Here is a 15,879-nt window from a genome sequence, read left to right as displayed (position 1 = left end):
GATGAAAATGAAAGGCGGATGAAAAGACTATCAGAATAAATGAATGAAAGAGAGAAAGGAAGTAAAATCCAGGGAATTAAGAAATGAGGTAGAGTAAAAGAGAAATAAGGAAGAAAAAATGAAAAAAATACAACAAAAGATCGACAGGAAAGAAAAGAAAGGAAACGTGAAAAAAGCAAAGAAAAATGTTAAGTAATAGAATGGAAACAATGGATACATGATGGAGAAAAGAAAACATAAAGGAATCAAAGAGAAAAAACAAAGAAAAAACCGACCTATTCGAGGAAATAATGGCAAAAGCAAAGTACAAGAAAAGAAAGTTATTTTACACAGAAATATAATTTAGCCACCCGACATTGATAATGCTGTACATACCTTTCTCTGTAGAAATCCCAGTCTCTTGAGTGTCTTCTTTGCAGACTTCAATTCGCATTTGCAACAGAGAACGTCTTATAAGGCCCCGCCAAGCAGCTCCTGCTCACTGGATTGGCTGGTGGCTTTCTATGTTATCAGAGACATCACAGAGCATTGGTTATCAGGCCTGACAAGGCATCCCTTTTCATGAAATAAGCAAATGTCCAGATTGCATCTTTTCCATGATAGGAAAGTCCATTCAGGGCCAACATCAGTTGCTTATTTATTTTCTTTAAACAGCCAGAGATTGTAAAGTGTGCAGGTAGCGCTTGCACAGTGGAGCAAGTGTATTCTATTGTATTGCATTGTATTTTATTGTTTTGCATTGCCTTGCTTTGTATTGTAGTGCATTGCACTGTATTGTGTTGCATTGTACTGAATTGCATTACATTGTATTGTATTGCATTGTATTTTATTGATTTATATTGCATTGTATTGCATCATATAGGATTGTATTGTATTATTTTGTATTGTATTGCATTGTATTGCATGTTATGGTATTGCATCGAATTGCATTGTACAGTGTTGTTTTGTATTGTAATGTATTTTATTGTATTGCACTGTATAGTTTTGTATTATTTTGCATTGTATTGTATTGTATTTTATTGCATTGAATTGTATTGTATTGTATTGCATTGTATTGTTTTGTATTGTATTGTATTGTAGTGCATTGCTTTGTTTTGTATTGCATTGTATTGTATTGCATTGTATTGTTTTGTATTGTATTGCATTGTATTGCATTACATTGCATTGTATTGAATTGTATTGTATTGCGATTTGTAAAATGCACAGTAACCTATAAGGTGCCCTAGGCATCTGGAAGCACCAATGAGCCATCTGAATGGGAGATATGTTATGCAGTGTACAACAGCGCACCAGGACTGGGAATAGGAGAAGTAACTGGTCTGAATTCCAGTAGCACAGTTACAAATGGATGACTAATTACAAAGGGATTCTACTGCAACCCGTTTATAGAAATACATATATTTTAGGACATTTGAAGGAGGTTAGAGAGTAATCCCCAGATGCATCTTGGAACTGGTATTGGTGGCTGAGGTTGTTCATTGGCTTCAGTTGGTAGCTCTAGATGGCCGGGGAGTTTACACTCTGGGGACACATGGCCTATATTTACAAACACATGTGCTACAGTTGGATCCATGGAAGCCATTTGTAACCAGTTGAGGGGCCCAGCCATGAGGCATAGTTTATTTCGAGAATAACAGTCGTAGTTCTTGAGAGGACTAATGGTTTTAATTGTGACAGTGGAGAAAGGCAGGGGGTCTAGTGTCTAAAAATCAGGTCTGCAATATTTTTCACCGTGAAATGTCCATTTTCACCAGCCATCACTTCTCTTACAATCCTTTGACTTGCAGCCGTCTATTTCTGCTCAAACCAACTCTCCTGCAAGGAAAAGCTACGCGGTCCGCTTTATATTAAGGCAATAGGTATTTATGCAAGCTGAGAGTTCTGCCGGCTTTAGGCATGGGCAAGCTGGGTCCAGGCCCTGGGTGCCAATAGTTAGAGGGGCGCACCAATAGCTCACTTCCCTAGTTGCCAACAATGATGCTTTCATTCCAGGTCAACGTTGAGTTCATTACCATCGGTGTGTAGGCTGTATACTTTCCTTATCCCCCCTCTGATTAACTTTCTCCCACTTCCCCTTCCTTCTATCTCCCCCCTCCTAGGGACTCTCACCTCCAGTTTATCAAAGGAATAAGTGATTAAAGTGAGGCATCAGGTGGCAGATGTGTGTTAACAGGGTAGTCACTGGTCTGAGGTCTTCAGCCATGGTCTGATAGCAGGAGCACAAATGGGCCCACACCTGGATCACCAATGGAGGAGGAAGATGGGGAAAGGGTGGAGTAAGATAGATCAGGAGTGATGAATAATTTAGTTTCACCTGGTGCGCTGTCTGAGGAAATCATGGCTTTGAGTATCCCAAATATTGGTATCTATAAAAATCTATGTTAGTGTAATAAACATTGCACACAGGTTTATACATTTGGACTTCCAAAGGGTTCAGTTTTTCACTTAGCTCTGCAAAAGGTGGATGGGTTAATTCTAAGCCCTCTGGCCTTTGACAGTTAAGATGTCTGTCTCACAGTGATTTGCCCAGGTTCACACAGATGAGTCAGGCAGGGTGACTAGAGCTAGAACTCTGTCAATGAAAAGAAAATAATTCATATTAACCTGTGTATGACAAGGCCTTCTCCTGATTCATGTCAGCACGTGTATAATAAGGAGTTCAATGTTATCGTCCAGTAGTGGATCATTGATAGTGACTCAGTTGGGGCTCCCTGTAAATTTAAGCAGTGGCAGCCGGCATGACTCCCGGGTGGTGAGACGGGGCAGTGGGACGGGGCAGTGGGACGGAGCAGTGGGACGGGGGCAGTGGGAGGTATCGGGTTGCACAATACAAAAAAATTTATATACACATACCTTGCTGCCCGTTCCCGCATCTCTGCTCCTGATCTTCTCATGGGACTCGAGGAACAAGAAGCCAGGAAGAAACCCAGGCTCCCCTGACCAAACTACAGATTTGTGATTGGTTTTGAGCATCCTGGTTCGACACTCAACCAGGGAATGGGGGCCTGGGCATTACTGCCTGCATGGAGAATGGAAAAAGTGTGCATGACCAAACAGCCGTCCAAACAGTCACTGCGCACTAAGGGGTGGGCACACCACTCCTCCCCTGCCCTGCTCTGGGAGCAGAGCAGCAGCCCGCAAAGGAAACATAAAATGATAATAACTCAAAGTTATCATTTTATATTTCCTTTAATTTGCACTGCTCAAAATCAGTGGGACGACGCTCCTCCACCATAGCGGAGGAGCCACCACTAAACTTAAGAATGAACTCAGTTTGGATGTGACTTTGGCTTGAAACTGAACTCCATTGGCTGCATCCACCTGGTGTCACTCTACTATGTACTTTTGGGCTGCCGGCTTCCTATTCTTCTCAAGCTGGCCTGCTTAGTTTCAAACCAGTAGCCTGCATTTGTATGGTGGAAGTGCTCTGATGTCTAGTGGGAGGTGGTTCCATGCTTTACGAACGATGTATGAGAAGGCCCTGCCTCCAGATCTGATTCTGTGTATTCGTTGGATGTGTGCTATCAGAGAGGAGATCTTTAGGGGGTTGGTGGAAAGAGATGCTATTGTTCGGGTAGGTGGGAACCATGTTATGTAGGGCAATAAATGTTCGAGTGAGGAGTTTGAACTTTGAATGTTTGTGTATGAGGAGTCAGTGAAGTTCCCTGAGGTGTGATGTGATGTGTGTTCTGTGTAGGAGATTCAGGGCGAGTTTGTCTGCAGAGTTCTGGATTGTTTGTTATCTTACGGTGTGTTCTTTGGTCTTTCTGGCCTAGAGGATGTTCTCGTAATCAAGCTTGCCAATGAGAAGGGTGTGGGTGATGTTTTTTCTGGAGTTGTTTGGGAGCAATTTGAAGACTTTCCTTAGAATCTTCAGGGTGTGGAGGCAGAGTGTTGTGACAGCATTGACTTGTACAGTCATTGTCACTTTGCTGTTGACTATCCTGAGGCTCCTGACATGGGTGCTAGAGGTCCTGGAGAGCCACCAAGCAGGGGGAGTCCCATGGTGAGGTGTTCATGCTGAAAATCATTACCTCTGTCTGATGAAGAAAACATTCAGAACACCGGTGTCTGAACCACGTGTTTTCCCACTGTACAAGCTCGACCATGCTTGCCTTAACTACGCACATGCCATAACTACGCAAATGCATGGATAAGGCAGTGCAATGTCTAGATTCTAGAAAACGGAAGCGGGAAGATGCTGCACTGAGGTAAGTGGGGCTGCGGGGGTAGTTTTTTGGGCTGGAAGGAGGTTGGGGTAGGGCTTAGGGCAGTGAAAGGGGTTGGGGTAGTTTAAGGGACTGCGCAGGGGGGTGGGATAGTGTAAGTTACAGGGCAGGGTTTTAGTCCTTAGAGCAGTGGGAGGGGAATGGGTAGTTGGCCTAGTTTTTAGGGCAGTTGGGGAGTCGGGTAGGTTTTAGGGCAGTGGAAAGGGTTGGAATAGTCTAGGGACAGCGTGAGAGGGTTGCGTATTTTACATAAAGGGGCAGGGTTTTAGACTTTAGGGCAGTGGGATGAGAAGGGTAGATGTGGTAGTTTTTAGGGCTGGGGGTCAGGGTAGGTTTTAAGGCAGCCAGAGGGGTTGGGGTAGTTTAAGGGACAGCTCAGGGCTCCTAGGGAGTCAGGTAGTGTATGTAAAGGGGCAGGATTGTAGGCCTTAGAGCAGTTAGAGGGGGATGGCTAGACGGGTAATTTTTAGGCTGGGGTTGAGGTAAGTTTTAGGGCAGTGGAAGGGTTGGGGTAGTTTAAGAGACAGTGCAGGGCGTTGGGGGGTAGTGGCAACCTTAGCCACACATACCCCTTCCTAATTCATGCTGATACCACCAAATATTGTGTTAATGGCATGTGTGGTAAAGGAAGGCGTGGTTAAGACACATTCTTGGTTTGGGCTGCATGGTAGAGGCACGTGTGGTTTATCCATGTATGCTTCTATCATACCACTATCTGATGAGCTTGAGCCAGATGAACTTCATCCAGTTGGTGACTTCATCATGCAGGCAGTGATTTTGTTTCTTGTGTTGGGGGTTTTATCCAAGAGACAGATACTATGAGGTGAGTCATCAGCATAGGAGAGGAAGTTGATGTGGTGTACATAGATAACACTTACCAGAGGGATCATGTATGCATTGAAGAGGGTAGGGCTAGCGGACAAAAACAGAGGCCCTCCACAAATCAGTTTGGGGGATTCTGAGGAGTAGGATGCCAGGCTGACAGCCAGAGTTCTCTCAGTCAAGAAGGAGCCTATCCAGCAGAGGGCATGTCTTTGGATGACGATCTTGTGTAGGCATCTGATGAGAATGGGGTGTGATAACATGTCAAATGCTGTTGACAGGTCCAGTAGGAAGAGGGCTGCCGTCTCACCTATGTCCAGGGCCATGAGTGCGGTTTCTGGACTGTGTTTGAGTCTGAAGTAGAACTGTGTGATTTAGAGGAAACTTTGGTGGATTTTTCTTTGCCAGTCACTAACCTCGGGCTGTGGGACTCTGACCCGAGCTCCGCTGTCCTGCTGCCCTGCTGCCTGCTCCTCGCGCTGTGAGCGCTTGTGCCCCGCTGTGGACTCGGACACTCTGCTGCCGGACCTGGCGCTGTGAGCGCGGTGTGCCCCTGTTGCTAAATTGCCCCCCCCCCCGCCGCCGCCTACACGGACATCAAGCGGCCGCCGAGCGGGGGGCCACAGTATCCAGAAGTACCTGGGAACTTTCACCCACCCACCCACGCCCACTTCCGGCGCCTCCAGGTGCTAAAAACATCGTTGTGCCCTCCCCGTCACGGGACGCGCCGGCCTAAGCCCGGGCAAAGGGCGGGCCCTCTGTGGCCCTCAGAGGCCTGAGGAGACCGGACTGGACCAGGACCCCTGTCTAATTTGCACTGTGAGGTACACACACTTCGCTGACTCTATCTAGTCTTTGTTATTGCTTGCTAGCAGAAAAGTGTAATTGTATTGCCATCAGAAGCAAGGCATTACCACCACCAGTATACCCAAACTGTATTGATCATCTAGCAATGTCTAAACAAAAACAATCTGTTACTCCCTGCAACACGATGGACAATTATCTAGTTCAGGTGGTGGCCAAAATAAATAATGAACGTAGGTCTTCGCTGGGTCTTAGTCCAACACCAATAGTTACTCCATTGGAGACCCCAATGGTGAATCTTCTGGAGTTGGATGATATTAACGAAACTGTAGCATTCTCCCAACTTAGCACTGACAGCCCTATGTTGAATGCTTCCACTAATTCAAACTTAGACATAATAGCGGAAGATGATTTGGTTGACCTACAAAAAGATATAGAGCTAGTTGAGGATAAATCTCCTCCTCCGGCGCCTGTTCCAGCGCCGAGAGTAGCCAAAGGGGCCAACAAATACCAACCTAAGCGAGGCGGGCTCCGCTCTAGTAGGAAAAGACCTGCCACCCCTCCTAGTAAAAGTAACATAGAAGAGGCAGGGAGAGAAGATGATGGTAACATGTTGTGGGATGATGCCAATATTAAGAAACTTATGGGTATGTTGGACTCGAAGTTAAGTAGGATCATCAAACCCCTGTTATCTAAGATTGACCACCTCACTGAAAAAGTTAATAAACTTGAGGGTCTTTTGAAAAATACCAATGATAATGTGAAGTCTATACCTAATCAGATTGTAAGCATGTTAGAGGAAAAAGAAAATACGGACATTCAACTAGGAAAGGGGAAAGAACAAGTAGCCCCAACCCATTCCTCAATACCAAATCTAGGACTAGGTATACACACCTTATTAGACGATGGTCCCGTAGCAAGACCAGTGACGATCGAGGAACCCGGCTTAGATGCTGGACCGGTGGAGTTAATCGTAGAAGCCTCCCCTATGATCCTGGTCCTAGCTAACGTTCCACTCTTGAAATTAGGCCAGGTAGAATCTCCCCAATCATTACAAGATAAAGTGTTGCTCTGGTTGAGCAATAACATGCATATGTCTTCATGGGGCAAACAAAAACTGGCACAGGATTTGTCAACAGCAAGAAGAGTGAAGTGGATAGGGAGCAACACTAAAAAATTTGCGGGGGACTGTGTGGTACTACATTTTAGGGGACCTGAAGTACTGCCTGAAGTCTTACTTAATCTATTTCCCCCCCAACGTAGAACAGCAGAAATAATTCCACTCACACTGGACTTCTTTTATAGTAGAAGAGGTCTTGTAGCAAATCCGAATATTCTTAGGACCAAGTGGTCAGTTGTGGGAAGTAGAAGAGGATGGGGTGTCCCAAATCTTGATCAAGGCTTGAGCATTGAAAATAGGTTTTCTGCCCTTTCTAATTTAAATGAGTGCGATTGACTGGAAGAGTTTAAATATGTGCAAGGGAACACCCAGGGGAGGAGCACAAACCTAATTACTGCCAATATGGTGTGCGCACAAGCTATTCAGCAGGCAGGAAATTTTAGCGAATCAAAAGATTCTAACGCAAGGGGAAGGGAAAATATTCTGCACAATAGAAGCTTCTATCCCGAAATTGTAAGGAGCACCGGTGGGTTGACGGAGCAGGACTCCTATGACCAACTGAGTGCCCCTACAGCGGTCTCAGAGGTTGTAACCACTTTGACCGCTGAGCCGGTATGCAGTGTTACAAGGTTAGGTCAAGCAGGTATTAAAACGGGCAATCCTATCCTGACCCTTATGTCATGGAATATTGCAGGCATAGCGTCTAAAATGGTAACTCCTGAATGGTGTCATTTTATTGATAATTATGATATAATTTTACTGCAAGAAACCTGGACTTTAAGCCCGGTTTTTCGCCAGGGGTATGTGAACTTCCATATTCCAGCAACAAAAAACCGAAAAGGCCGTCCCTCGGGAGGGCTGTTGATATGGATACGTCAGTCACTGGACTGCACAATAATACAAAGATCACTGCCAACTAATGATATCTTAGCACTTAGAGTGCGATGGGGCAATGGCCAAGAAATTTAACTTTTCAACATATATGCTAGGGGTGTGGGGGCCGGAAAAACCTCAGAAGTAGTATCTGTCCTAGAACAGGAGCTGGAGCTCCTACCCCTGGAACAACATATCATGGTAGGATGGGACATAAATTCTACCTTTGAACCCTTGGGTGAGGAGGATAGGATTATGACAGAGGAGGAGGATAATAAATGGGGAATACCCCAGCTTGAGGTGCCTGCCATTAAGAGATGGAGTGCAGTGGCCATCCAAATGAAAAGTCTTTGCCTGGCAAGAGGCCTAAGAGCGGCTAATGGGCGCACGCCCTCTGACCGCAATGGGTCCACTACGTTTAACAACGGCCGGGCAACCAGCAGAATTGATTATTTCTTGGTAGATGTGAGGGACTGGAGCAAACTGATAGATATGGTTGTGGAAACAAGAATAGAAAGTGACCACAATCCTCTGTGTATGACTTTCCATCCATATCAAGGGGCTGTGGGGCATAGTACCTATGTGGAAAGGGTCACCCAGGACATAGCCTGCACAAACAATCAGCGCCACCTGAAATGGAATAGGCTTGTAGAAGATGTAGAGAAAATAGTTGACCTGAAGAGAGCAGTGATTGAGGAAATAAATGAGATAAAACCCCATGTTGGGAAGGTAAACTTCCAAGATCACATGATGGCGGCCCACACTAAATTCTTCCACAGATTACAGGCCTTTTTCATAAAAACGGTTAACCTTAGCATGGTTAAACAACATCTCCCCAGACTGGGTTGGTACGACAAAAGCTGCAGATTGGCGCGCCAAAGCTTGAGTATTGAACTAAGAAGGGGAAACACTGTTGCAGTTAGAAATGCTAGGGATATATATAGATTAACACAAAAACAAGCTAAGAAAACATGGGACGAGGAGCGCTGGTGTGAACTCAAGCATGCCTGCGCAGCCAAAGATTCAAAGCTATTTTGGTCAACTGTAAAATGGGATAGGGGAGGTATAGCCGCCCAACCACAAAACCATGTCCCCAAAAACAAGTGGACCGAGTTCTTTAAACCTCAATACGCCCTTAGCCTAACGCAAGTCATTGACATTACACTTCCAACTGTGTACTATAATCACGAAGTGTTGAATGAAAAGGATGTTAGTATCGCTTTGGAGTGTGTAACGGGGGGAAGAGCCCCGGGCATGGACGGTATACCAGCAGACGTCTTCCTAAGTGATCGGAAGTCATGGTGCACATATTTCTCATGGTTAGCCAATGCAGTGGCCATGGGAGGGGAAGTGCCTCCATCCTGGAAGGGTGCGGAAATTATCCCCGTATTCAAAAAAGGGGACAAATCCCTCCCCAACAACTATCGACCCATCAGTCTCATAGATACAGCTCAGAAACTGATGGGCCGATTAGTGCAGAATAAGCTGCAAACTTGGATAGAGGATAACAACATCTTGTCGCCCTACCAAGCGGGTTTTCGCCCCTTGACTAGTTCTATAGATCAGGTCTTCTATTTCATGGCCATCTACTGGAGAAATGTAACATTAAAAAAGGGTACCCTCTATGCCGTCTTTGTGGACCTAAGAGCCGCATTTGATTTAGTACCTAGGCAAAAGCTGTGGAGGACTTTGGCCGAAGCAGGAATAAGCCCAGAACTTCTCACTCTCCTCGTGCGTCTGCATGAAAATAATTATGCTAAAGTCAGGTGGGGGGCGCAGGGAGAAGTGACGGAGTCATTCCCAATAGAGCGGGGAGTGCGGCAAGGGTGTGTCCTGGCCCCAACATTACTTTCCATTTATATTAACGGTATTGTGGACTACCTGAACAAATCTCTAAGTGATGCCCCCAAAATTGCAGGCTCATATGTCCCCGTCCTCATGTTTGCGGATGATACGCTTATATTGTCACGCACTCCAAGCTGTCTCCAAAAGGCTGTAAATGCATTTGGCGATTTTTGTGATAGTCGGGGCCTTGAGCTGAACACTACTAAGACAAAGTTTATGTCTCTGAACCGCCAGTCCACATTTAAAGGTGCTATTACTCATAAGGGCACTCCTCTAGAGAAAGTTGATGCTTTTTCCTATCTAGGAATAACGTTACAGGATAATATGAAATGAAAGTCTCACATTAACATGGCAGTACTAAAGTTTAGCCAGCTTGCAGGAGCAGTCGCACTTAAACATAGAGCCTCGCTGACAAAGCCAATAAATTGTGCCCTTGAAATCTACAAAATGAAAGTCCTGAGTGCTTGTATGTATGGCTCCGAACTTTGGGGTTTCTCAAATCTAGCAGACCTGGGCTTAGCGGAAAATGGGTTCTTGCGTCGGCTGGTAACGGTCCCGCAAAGTACACCCACAATCCCATTGAAACTGGACCTTGGTCTGAGAAGCATTGAGGACATAGCGCGATTGCGCCCATTGTTGTATTGGAGGCGCTTGATGGTGTCGCCGGAACTAGCCCACTATGCATCGGCATTGTTAGATGTTGTTAAGTTTGACCAATTTCATTGCATAGTTTGGCTGAAAGATCTGAGGGGTCTACTGGCAAAGTTAAAGCTGGACCATCTTTGGGGTAATATGGATGTGACAAACTTTCCAACTAAAGGAAAACTGAAAGAAATATATTGGGAGATGGTGTATTTTTCAATCTACTGTGCTGGGTCAAGAACTAACCTATCTGGCCGCTTTTTGGATATTAAAATGGTTCCATCCTGCGAAGCTTATTGGGATATAATTGAAAGGCCGCGTGACAGGAAGTTATACTTCCAATTCAGAGTCGGAACACTCCCAGTAAATGCTTTTAAAAAACATTGGTTTCCACCGCGGGATGAGAACTGTTATTATTGCAAAGACCAAATAGAGCATATCTCCCACTTGTTGTTTTGCTGCCCACAATATGCTAGTCCAAGGCGCAAATGGCTAAGACCAGTTTGTTTGAATATGGGCACTCGTAGCCAGGCGACTGCACTGAGAATATTACAAACAGATTGTTCGCCGCTTTTTGCAACTGCCGTAACTAAATTTCTTGGTTGGGCTTGGGTGATCCGCACTCGCACTTTATTAGATATTGTACCTGATTAAAAATACGGTTTTTAGGATAGAATTCTTTTTTATCAAATTTATGAATCAAGTAAATGTTTTAATTGTGCATTGCATTCGACTGTCAATTGTTTAATATGTATTTTATTGTGAGTATTTTTAGACATAGTATTTATTTGTATAGTGTTAGGGAGGAATTGCTTTTATGACGAATGTCGAATAAAGCTTTGGAATTTGAATTTGAGGAGCTGGTGGCTGCTGATGTGGTCAGTGAGGCATATGTTGATGAGTGTGTCGAAGAACTTGGCTGGGTAAGGTAGGAGGGAGATTGCGCTGTAGTTAGCAAGCATAGCCAGGTCGGCTGAGGGTTTCTTGAGGAGAAGCGTGACAGTGGTGTGTTTCCAAGGGTTTGGGAAGGCGGCAGGTGTGATTTTCAGAGCTCATTGACTGACCTATGTACTGATACAAAATGTAAATGACATTTACGACATGCTAGTACTAAAAAGGGCTGACCCAAAGCCTCTCTCTGTGTATGATGTTCTGAGGGGTGATTGAGAACATAAATGACACTGTTAAAAAATAATGGATGAAAAGGGCTATCTAAACGTCTCTCACAATGTCTAGCATGCATTACCAGACCCAGTACGGGGGGGTCACAGGACTGAGGCTGATATTGGCTACTTCAGGGACCCAAATGTGGGGTTTGGGGTTGTTTGCCACTGGTGTCCTCAGGTGTGCCATAGTATGTACAGGTCTTCAATCTGAGCTCAGTGCAACCTCTTCTGGTCTTGACTCTCAGGATAGTGAGACTGAGCAGTCACAGACTTCTCAGGGAGGTTTTGTACAGACCACGAGTTCAGTACTCAACAGCCACCCAACAGAAACAATAACTTAAATTACAGCCAAGCACTTGATTTTTTTCAGTTAGCAAAAGTACTTTTAATCACACAGCAGAACTAAATACTTCACATCTCAAGTAAGTATACAGGGTGATTAATGACCCTCTGTAGAATCCTAACTTATGGAGCTACACCTGCTGAGCTTCCTCTCTAGTCCCACCCGGGTTATGCCTCTTATGCTGGTTCCCACTCTAGTAGTCAGCTACAAACATGACTCAGTCTCAGGTGCAAGTTTCCCCCACAAGTCAAATACATATTCAGTACACAGTAGTATCATTTCTACCATGTTGGACTTGACTGTTTCTGTAGAGTCATCCTCAAACTTTTTTCCTTTGCCCTCGATGTTTTGCCGAATCCCTTTTTGTTGTGGCTTTAGGACTATGTGCAATTTACCACTGCTAACTAGTGCTAAAGTTCTTGAGCTCTCTCCTTAAAACATGTTTGAATTGGTTTACACCTAATTTGCATCTTTAATGTGATTTCCAAATTGGAATCAGTTCATGTTTGGTGTCTCTGGAATCACCATTTAAAATCCTAACTGATGGTGAAGTCAGATTTGTAATTGTAATTCTGAAAATGGCACTGTAAAAATTTGGCATTTTCTTGCCTTAGTTATTTGGTGCCTGTAGCCTGTCACTTGGTCACATGACTGGGTGTCGGTGACAGTTGGACTTTTCGTATTCCTCCTAGACAGTCACACAGACCAGTCAGCTTAGGCTGGATGGGCCATCAATGGCAGGATGGGGCGAGGAGCAGAGCCCAGCCCCACATACACTTGAACGGGCTGTGTCCTGTCTCCACACAAAGGGATGCATACCCCTTGTAGTTAGTCTGATGCTAGGGCCAGGAAAGCAGGGCATCTGTGCTCTTCAAAGGCAAGCCTCTAGAAGCTTCTCCCCTCTTCAATGCAGGCCATTGCATCGCATCCTCGCACATCTCTGAACTGACACATCGCTTCCATGGTGCAACGCATCTTCAATGCAAATCCACACAACACTAAGCAAACCAGGATTTACGGTACTCAGTTCAGCTGGCCTAATTGAGTCCTTGCAGCCGGCCCACTCTCCACTGCAGTAAGCCAGAACTTGTCATTTTGTTCTGAGCTAGTGCGAACAGATATCCACAGTTGGTGCTTTACGCTTTTTAGCACTATTTTCACCTAAATCTTTAAAGTTGAATATTTCTGATTCTACAAATTGAATTTTTAAAATCTTGGCCTTGTTTACTTCTTTAAAGGAAGTGCTATTGTTATAATCCTTTTTGTGTGGTTTTTCCACTTAATTACTGTTTGAAGTGATGCACATAAAATTCACACATTGCCTCTAAAAAAAGTCTGACTGCCCTGTGCCAAGCAACCAGAGTGCTCAGCACAGCTTAATTTGGGGGTTTACTTGCTGCTTGACCAGGGCTTACACCCTAGTCCACCAACAACGACATTTCTTACGTACCCATTTATGGATTAGAGGGTAGTCTATAGTCCTATCATCTGTCTTCCAGAGGGATTTGTGTGGCCCCTTCACACAGGGGACCCATGAGCAAATATAGTCCATGGACGCCACATAGGCCAAGTGTAGGTCAGGTCTCGATCTCCATGCATGCCCAGCTTAGTTCTGTCTCTGGGCAACTGGCTGTCAATTGGACACCAGCCATGGTTGACCATCACTGCCTTTCATGGTCATGAAGGGTTTGGAACTTGAACAAAGTGAATGGTTTGGTTCTGATATTGATAGACTACTTCTAGACATGGGATGTGGCTCCACTGTCTCAAACTTCAGAAACGCTTTGGGATGTTTCTCTGTTCAAGTGTTGTTCTGATGCTGCTCTCCAGATGCAGCCTTTGTGTAGCGTCATGCCTCTAATAGCAGGCACCTCCAGAGTTGCCTCCTGACAGGAACATTCACAACACAGTGACAATGGAAGTGTGAAGTTTCTGTACAGTGGCAGCTCCCCCGGTACGGTGGACGAGTGTCGCCCCAATGCTTCAACTGCAAGCTGAATGCCAAAAATAAAATGATAATAACGTTTGTTAATATCATTTTTGTTTTTTACATTCAGCTTGCATCTGAAGGCAGGTGGACGGGGATGGGCTCCCCGCCCTACAAGGGGAGGAGTGGTAGCAGCACCTAAGGTGCCTATGTTGCTTTGCCCTGCCGTCTTAGGCTGGCCAACGCATCATGAGCACTGTGCCTTGCAGCCTGGTTGGAGAACATGCACAGCTTGCCAGCCCCTGTCTGAACGCCAAACCATGGTACTCAGACCAATTACAACGCTGTTAAATCAGTGCTGTAATTGGTCAGGGGATTCTGGGAGGCTGTGTGCTTCATGCTGAGTGCAGACAGGAGCGCAGAGGAAGAAGAGGTGGCAGCAGATGGTTGGTGGTGAAAAGGTAAGTGCTTATTTTTTTTATCCCCTCCCTCCATCCCCCCCTTCTCCCTGCCCCACTACCCCTGTTGATATCAACCACTACTTTTTTGTATCTGGCTGTCAATAGCTTCTCTCAAGTGGTATTCAGGGATAGATACATGGATAGACCCTACATAGCAATTTTCTTTCCCAGCAAAACAAAAACTACAGTCCCATCTCTGGCCCTACCATCAACAAAATGGCAGTGATGGGCTAATAAGCAGACCGTTACTAACAGAAGACCTTGTAGAATTTTTAAAGAGAAGACCATCCTCTTCCCTTCATTGTCTCAATCTCCTCCCTCCAGTCGTAGGACTGCAGGATATAAACTTTCTCTAATGGGAGAACCTATCCTCATTCTTTGTTTTCTGCCACGCCAGGTAGGGGGGCACCAAAAATGGATACCACTGGCTTCAGTACTCAAGCTCACTCACACACAGAGCCCTACTACTCCATATGTTCTACACACACTACATATGCTGGAGCCTGCAGGCATTGCCAAATTGGGGCACCATCCTTTTATAGCTTATCCTCAAGTGTTACCATTTGGTTGAACATGCTTGAGCCATAGAAATACATTCACTAAAATGCTAGGCATAGCAGAAGTGACATCACACACCTACTGACATCACAGAGTTCTCCCTTTCCTCGCCTTAGCATCTCAACCGATTCCATTTTTCTGCTGAGGAAATACATAAAAGTCAAATAGAGAAAATCTATAGAGTATTAATAGGGCTATTACAGCCTCACTTTCTTACTGTTCCTGCCTTCATGAGCCAAGAGATCAGGTTTGGCAGGTGGTAGCAACTGCACTGCCTGGAGCACATTTGGGCAAGGTAGAAGTATACTACATTGGCATCCATAGTTCACCATGATTTGGAGTACAAAAGGAGAAGCTCTCTACACTATGATAAATGCATTTTGGCCTGTGGGATGCAGGACTTTTTCGATTTTTCCGGCTAAGCGCTTGTGCTTTGCTTTTGAAATCTGTTGTTTTTAATATATCTTAGGAGGGACTGACATCCCGTCTTCACTTTTTTTTGGTCCGTATGCTTGCCAGTTTACTTTTCTCTGTTTCTATTGGTTGTAGCCTGTTCTCCGTTCTGTGTCTTGCTTATCAGTTTCCTGTAGCCTAACTACTCATTCCCATCCACAATCCAACCTTTTGAGGTGTCGCCCAAACAGCGCTTGCGCTGGTGAAATATCTTTTATTTAATGTATCTTAAAAAATAGTTCACATCACCAAAATACTGTTTAATTCTGCTTTTGTGTGGAACTTTTTTTGTTTAGTTTCCCTGCCTGTGCACATTGAAACCGTGTTGCACATTTTGTTTACTTTTCCTGGCTGCACACATTGAAACTGTGCTTCTGAAGATGTATCTGGCAAAGCCACATTGATGCCCATAAGGTCAAGCTGGAGTTTTAAACTTCCTGGAAGAAACAAACTTTCTTTCTCACACAGAGAAATACATGTTGTTTCTTTCTGCCTTATCACTTTCAAATGTCATCCACCTCCATTAAAAAACAAAAAACACTTTTGTATCACCTAGTCTCCCAAAGAAATCATTGACCCTTTCCTCAAATTAGCTATTGTTGAAAAGATGCATGGTTATTTTTTATAGGTGAGCCA

The 15,879-nt window shown here is 44.7% G+C and overlaps 1 protein-coding gene across 1 annotated transcript in view; it reads right to left on the bottom strand.

Annotated features, from left to right (window-relative positions):
• LOC144805693 (cathepsin K-like) overlaps positions 1-466 on the bottom strand; it is a 35,999-nt gene extending 35,533 nt beyond the window's left edge. Inside the window, exon 1 of the mRNA XM_078672202.1 lies at positions 376-466. The gene's annotated coding sequence lies outside the window, so the exon portion shown is untranslated. The remainder of the gene's footprint in view (positions 1-375) is intronic.
• Between the last annotated feature and the right edge of the window lie 15,413 nt (positions 467-15,879).

Source organism: Lissotriton helveticus, chromosome 1_2 (genome assembly GCF_964261635.1).
Source record: "Lissotriton helveticus chromosome 1_2, aLisHel1.1, whole genome shotgun sequence".
In the NCBI taxonomy this organism is placed as follows: Eukaryota; Metazoa; Chordata; class Amphibia; order Caudata; family Salamandridae; genus Lissotriton; species Lissotriton helveticus.
This window is presented reverse-complemented; position numbering and strand designations above follow the sequence as displayed.